The following is a 7383-nucleotide window of genomic DNA, read 5'->3' on the forward strand; positions in this document are numbered from 1 at the left end:
TCTGATCTTAGATGAGAGGAAAAGGTCTCGAGATCCACCTGGAAGACTGTTGGCTTCTTTGGTTGGGACTGGTAATCTTGCTGGGGTATCATCTGTGTCCCCAAGGCCCCTAAATGGGGAAAAATAGATTTTAATTAATAAATTTAAAAGTGTTGACTTAAAGAGCAGAGCTCAAAGCTATTGATGCTACGTGATGGAAAAATCCGTCTGCTCTATGGAGCCTGTGGCCACTTAACCGGTTATTCAGGTGATGTTAATTGTCCAGGAGCTGGCCCCAGAATGGGTTGGAAAGAACATTAGGCTTTAATGATTACAATCAACAAGTATAAATCACAAGTTTTAGGGTAATTATCTAAAGCTGGGGGTAGGAGATTTCTATGATTCAGGTTAAAAACAATCTATTACTTATGATTAAGAAATTGATTTGAAAAATGGTTTTAACCAGGGTTATAGAGTCAAAACACCAGAGAAAAGAAAACTTAGAGTTTCTATAGTGAGAAGCCCTTTCATTTGGCCTGCATTACTGTGTTTCCCTGAAAATAAGACCGGTTCTTATATTAAGTTTTGCTCCAACAGACTCATTAGGACTTATGTTCCGGGGATGTCCTCTTGAAAAATCATGCTAGGACTTATTTTCTGGTTAGGTCTGATTTTGGGGGAAACAGTAGTACCACAGAATACAGACATGTCAATTCAGAGTAAAAACAAACTGCCATCAAGTAGACCCATGTCATTAAATCTGTTTCTGAGCCCTGCTTTAGCTTTATGGAGCCTTTCATCAAACAAAAAGGAAGTATGCTATTAATTAAGGCTATTTCAGCTTATTCCTTCATTCATTAATTAAACAATATTTTTTGAGCAGCTATGAGAGAGAGAGAGAGAGAGAGAGAGAAAGTTAATTCAAGCAAAATCACAAATTCCTCCTCTAGGTCTATTACTGTTTTTTACCAAGAAGATGCAAACAAGATTTTACTGGCCTTGTTTTTATTTTTATAAAAAGGCAATACATTGATAAATAAGTTAAAAACCCAAAGCCATACAGAAGGGTGTGTACAGCGAGAATTCTTACTTTCATTCATGTACTTATCCATTCCCCCTACTCTGTAGGTCAGGAGTTGGCAAACTTTTTCTGCAAAGGGTCAAGTAATAAATATTTTAGGCTTACAGGCCATGTGGTCTCTGTTGTTATTGCTGAATTCTGCAATTTAATGCAAAGGCAGCCATAGACAACACAGAAACAAATGTTATGGTTATGTTCCAGTAAAACTTTATTTATAAAAATAAGCAGCAGATCTGCTGGCCATAATTTTCTATCCCTGCTATAGGTAATCATGTTTAATTTATTTTGTGTCTTTATGCAAATACAAGCCAATGTGAATATATATTTTTATGCCCTCCTTTTTTATAGAAAATTAACCTAAGATATACCATTGTTCTATATCTTGAAGCTTTGTTTTTATTGTATATTTTGGATATCTTTCTATATCAATACATTAAGAACATACTCATTTTTTTCTGTCTGCATTATAGTCCATTGTATAGATGTAACAGTTTATTTAATCAGTCTCCACTTGATAGACTTTTGTATTTTTCTAATCCTTTGCAATCACAAACAATGCTTTATGAAAAACTGTAAATACATCATTTCATATGTGTGAAAGTATATCTGAAGGATATATTTCTAGACTTGGGATTGCTTGACCAAGGAATAAATGCATCTGTAATTTTGAAGATAATGCTGGATTCACCATTATAGGATTTTACCATTTTCACTTTCAGCATAACATATGAAAGTACCTATTTAAAATTATGAAATGCTTCATGAATTGGTGTGTCATCCTTGTGCAGAGGCCATGTTAATCTTCTCAGAATTATTCTAATTATAGTATATGTGCTACTGAAGTTAGCACCATGAGGTCATTTTTTAAATTAAATTTATTGGGATGACAATGGTTAGTAAAATTACATAGGTTTCAAGTGTACAATTCTATCATACATCATGTATATATCACATTGTGTGCTCACCACCCTGAGTCAGTTCTCCTTCCATCACCAAATAGTTGGCCCCCTTTACTCTCTTCTACCACTTTTAATTCAGTAATGTATGAATGCTTTGGGGTAGCATGCAGCCAAAGACAGGGCAAACTAGAAAACTCTTCTTTCCATTGAGCATGGAGTCCAGAGAGAGAAAATATTTTTTCTGGACAGCATCAGGTGTTTTATTTTTTATCTCAGTGCCGATTGGAGGGGAGCAAATCACCTTAAGTTCCAACAATACATGAATCTATACATTAGCTAATGGGGACGTACGTGGCCAGAGTGGTAGAAAGAGCTAATGAAAACCCTGACATTAAAGTGTTTGTACACAAAGACAGAGTTCTTTGCTGATTGTAATGAACATGTACTATACTAGGATTCAGCAAAGGACAAGAAATTATGTAGAACTGGTTGACAGACAAGGGGATCTGGATGTGATCAAGTAATAAATAATTTAAAAGTAATAAAAAGAGTCAACATTTATTAAGCAGAGTTTTATGGGCCACTTTGTCAAATTACATATATATGATTTATTGTCACAACAACTCTATGAAGTATAGAGTTTTAAACTAACTTGCTCAGGCATAATATCGTATGCCTGGTAAGTGTGAAACCGGAGGCCAAACGAGTCTGAGGCTCATGTTCCCTGCCCCGCTCAGCCAATAGACCCACACAGGAGTTGGGTCATAGAATAAGCGTTTATTATCAGAGCACCAGTGATCTGAGAAGGCAGCGTGTGAACACCTCCAAAAACTGCCTTCACATTCTCAGACCAGCCTCGGATATTTAAGGGAAAATCCAGACATTCCTCTAGAGGCCAGGGGATGGTTCCTCCCTCTGGCGATGTGGCTCTCCAATGTGGTCGTCAACTCAGGAGCAGTGATGACAGTAACCTGGAAAGAATGCTAGGCCACAGAGATTGTGATCAATAAGCAAGGAATGTTGCGCTCAGTAAGAAAGCGGTATTGTGATCATAAGCAAGCACATTTCGGGGTAATTATCTAAAGCAAGAAACTGGACAGGGGACATTTCAAGCTCAAACTGCAAGGAGGGGATTTTTCAATTGTTAAGCTCTAGGGCAGGAAGAGGTGAGGCCAGGGACATTGCAAGGCCTCTTTTCTGGGGGTCTCAATGAGGCCCTGTTTCAATCCCCCCATCTTGTGTTCATTTTATTTTCTATAAAATCAGTAAGGTTAGATTAGAGAGGAAACAAATAACTATATTAATTAAGACAATGTTTAAATCCAGGGATATGGGTGATGACTCCTCTTGCTATTTCCTGCTGAGAGTAGGCATAGTTCCTGCCTATGGGCACCAGAGTTCTTTGCTATTCTGTTACAGTGGGGAGGTGGCCATGGAGGAACTGCAAGAGAAAAAGCTGGTCCTCTGGGTTAAGGGGCTGCTGGCCTGGTTTGTCATCCTCAGAAGGGACGACCATCTGGAGATAACCATCTGGAGATGAAAACTGCTGTGTTTCAGATGGCACAAACTTGTCCATTTGAAGAGGAACTAAGGTCTTCAATTGGCTCACAGGAACAGGAGTGACAGTCTTCCTTCTAGGGGAGTCCTGTGGATACTTAAATGAAATAAGTGTGATTCGAGGGAAGTGGAACCAGCCACTGACTCTCTGAAGCCCAACACCAATTGGGGTGCTTGGAAAAACTGCAAAGGGTCCCTTCTATTTTAGGAGCCATCTGGTTTGTTAGAGACCTCTCCCCCTCTAGGCTTCTAATAGTACTTAGTCCCCTGGCTTTCCAGGGCTATAATATGCAGAGGGGTCAGCCTGGGGGAGGTGCCAGTCCTCCATATTTCCCAAGTGCCTGCTGAACCTCTCCCAATTTAACAACATAGGACATAACAGAATTGAGGTTAGAATTCAAAGCAATGAGCAGCAGTCTCAGGGCTTAGAAGTCTCCTGACAAAACTTTCCCAGAGTCTTTTTTTAAGTCTGATTTGCTCGTTTTGTTTTACATTTCCTCCAAGGAATAGACCAATGGTAAGAACAGGCTGAGTAAAATGAGCCCAAATCTAGGGGCTCTCTTTATCTTTATAACTGAGCAGATTTTAGAGGAAGAAATAGGTCTAGAGTGAGCAGTCAAGACAGAATAAATGGCTCCCATATCAGTCAGGGAATTAACAGGCTTACCTGCTACATCAAAGGTCATGTGTAGTTTCTCCCTGGTGATGAGCATGGTCTCTTCTCAGGAGCCACTGGGCACTTTAGGTCCATCAGTCAATTACAGCCATTTGCAGGGAAAGAGTTGGTTTCCGCTCCTTTCAGAAGAGGGGAGGATCCCTCCTCCAGTGCCCGTTAGTTTGCACAGGGGCCACGGCTGCTTTCCCGGATTAGGACACTCCTTACCCCAGTGGTCTGGGCTTCCACATCTAAAACAGGCTCTGTTTCCTATTCTGGGACTACTGGGGTGGCTCTGAGGTGGTCCTGGCCTTGGTCTACCTATTAACTGCAGCCAAAATTCTGGCCTGCTTCTGGCCTTATCCACAGTCTCATTGTTCCTTTCTTTCCTCGTTTTTCCTGTCTCGGTTATTAAAGACATTTAAACAAATCCCCTGGCCTTTTTTTTAGGATCTCAGCCTCTTTATCAGGGAAGTAATAGTGGACCAGAACCATTATAATATCTTGCCAGGTTAGGAAAACAAGCTTCCTTATATTGGCCTATATCTGACACCAAGGAGGATACATGAACTCTAGCAGTCCTAAAATATAGAAGTTTAATTTTCTTTAGTAACTAGTGGCCTAATTAAGACAATATAAAACATAGAAATTATTCTGATGATACATATAATGTTTGCTTTTCAGGCGGAAAACTTTTCCATAATATCAGTAGCAGACAAATAGTCTAACAAACTTTATATTAGTAGAGAGGACAAACTTAACTCTTATTTTACATTAGTTTACTTTTGAGATTTAAATTTAGTTAATCACATTTAGCTTAACCGTGTATAAAATTTTCTCAAGATTTTCCTTCACAAACCTTTTACAACTTTCCCAGTCCCTCTTAGTTTGTCTCCTCCCACTCATTCAGAAATAAGCATCCTTAAGACAAACTACTTTCTTTTAGCTCCTTCAAAAATGTATTTCCATACCTTATGCCTTCCTTGAAAACACACATCATTTCCTTTCACATTAATTAGAATCCATAACCTTCAGAACCTTAACTTTTACTGACAATTAAAGCAACTATCCAATATTTCCATTAGCAAATCCATAAACACATTTTACAACCTTTAGAAGTACAGGTTTTTGTTAGCAATGTATCTACAAATTTTTTAAATTGCATTTTCAAAAAAATACAAAACACATTTACTGACAGATCTTACGTTATTTTTTACATTTTCTGCGACAAAAAAAAGTAGGGAACTCAAACTCATCCAATAATTAATATTTCAGCATTTTGTTATTTTGAAATACCTAGATATTCAAGTTTTTTTTATCATTTAACAAAACTTAGTAAAACTGAAATCTTAAGTTACCAACAGATGCTGAGAAACCTCGTCCAAGCATGCACACTCTATTACTACTGAAAAGTTTTATCTGTTAACATTTTATTAGTTCTTAAGTTTAGGAGATTTCAAAGGTAATTATTACCCAAGCTATTTTTGGACAAATTTTGTGACTGAGATAACATGAATTTATTTTTGTAAACCCAGGCAAAAGATACCATATTTAATGTTAACCTAAAAACACATATCTAACTAAAAGTTAAACTAGTCTTAGTATGAAATATTTGTAGATCACGTGGTCTTGAAAAATACTTGACTTAGTTTTTTTATTTAAATTCATATAAGCACTTAATCTTTTTTCTTTAAGCCAATCAAATATAATCTGGTAATAGCTTCCAGAGGCAAAAACACTACATTATATATAAAACACAGACAAGCACAGATTTCAGAGATCATATACATATAAACAGAATATTAACAATTGCAGAGAGGTCCTAATATCTTATAATTCCCCCTACAATTTCAAAGAGGCTGGAACAAGAGGTGGGAGGTCCAGTTTGAGAATTAGCAGCTTGCTTTTAAAAGTGTCTCTTTTTTTTAATTCAGTTACCTCAGCCTCAGGCATTCCTGGTTATAAGTAGATGAGGAGATGGGTGGAGTCTCCTTCTCTGAACTCAGTTTCTCAGTTTAGTTCCCTTCTTTTCTAAGTCTACCATAAAGGCTTATACATAAGAAATTTCATCCTATTTCCCAGACCTCTAACAGAACAATTCCAGTTGCAAAATAGTATAATAATTCATTGAACTACTGAGTGACCAGCACCCTCAAGGATCTAAAATATGCATTGGCCAAGCAGTACTGTAATAGAACATTATTTTAATTTTTTTTTGTCAACGGCTTATAGCTGTAGTTTTGCCAATGACCTAATATTTTGTCCAATAGGCTCCTAGCTGGGATTGAAACCTTAGATCCCATTTTTGAGCTTGAACAAATACAGCTGCACTTGATATACATTCACACACACATAGAGACAGATCCAAGTATTCCCTGAATCAGACAGTCAAAGACCAGAAAATCTAACTTCGGATCCGAATACCAAAACCAAAACCTGTCCAGGCACCAAATTGGGATGCAACGTCGTCTTACTCCATATACATGGTCCATCGACCGCAAGACAATTGGCCAGCAGGCGAATACCAAAAACCAAATGTGACCCTAAGACCACCCAGTGCCCAAAGGCTGAACCAAGTGTGGTGGCTTTTATAGTGCCAACCACAGGCATGCTTCCAAGACCAAAGCAAGCTTGCAACCAAGGCCCCTTACTGGTGAGGGTATTACATCTCACTGGACATGGCAATCTCACCTATTGGCAGCAATAGGTCAGTATGACCCCCAAATGGCTCTCAAAGAGGAGCCCCAGATTGTGAGTGCAAAATCTTCTGGCTGCACACACTGGAGCCACCCCACTTTTTGAACCAGTAATTAGAGGCAGAAAACAGCAGATTCTTATTGTATACCAACTTAGCAGAAAAGGTGTCGATGACGGGCAGGCCCTGACACAAACCCCACCTCTGCGAGCAAAATCACTCGGCAGCTGCTTCTAGAGATTGGTCCTGCACCAAGGAATCTGTCCGGTCCAGGCAGCCCCCCAGACCTTCTGAAAGCCAGAAGACTTACTGGAGGAACCCTGAGGCTGTTCCATCTGAGTCACCAGAAACTGAAACCAGAGGCCAAATGAGTCCGGGGCTCGTGCTGCCTGTCCCATTCAGCCAATAGACTGACACAGGAGTTGGGTCATAGGATAAGCGTTTATTATCAGAGCATCGGTGGTCTGAGAAGGCAGCGGGTGAACACCTCCAAAAACTGCCTTCACATTCTCAGACC

At 38.9% G+C, this 7383-nt stretch overlaps 1 non-coding gene across 1 annotated transcript; it reads right to left on the reverse strand.

The window, feature by feature from the left end:
- Positions 1 to 1803: 1803 nt before the first annotated feature.
- Positions 1804 to 1910, reverse strand: LOC141569844 (U6 spliceosomal RNA). The gene has a single exon (XR_012493625.1). It is a non-coding gene; the product is annotated as a U6 spliceosomal RNA (small nuclear RNA).
- Between the last annotated feature and the right edge of the window lie 5473 nt (positions 1911 to 7383).

Source organism: Rhinolophus sinicus, chromosome X (genome assembly GCF_036562045.2).
Source record: "Rhinolophus sinicus isolate RSC01 chromosome X, ASM3656204v1, whole genome shotgun sequence".
NCBI lineage: Eukaryota > Metazoa > Chordata > Mammalia > Chiroptera > Rhinolophidae > Rhinolophus > Rhinolophus sinicus.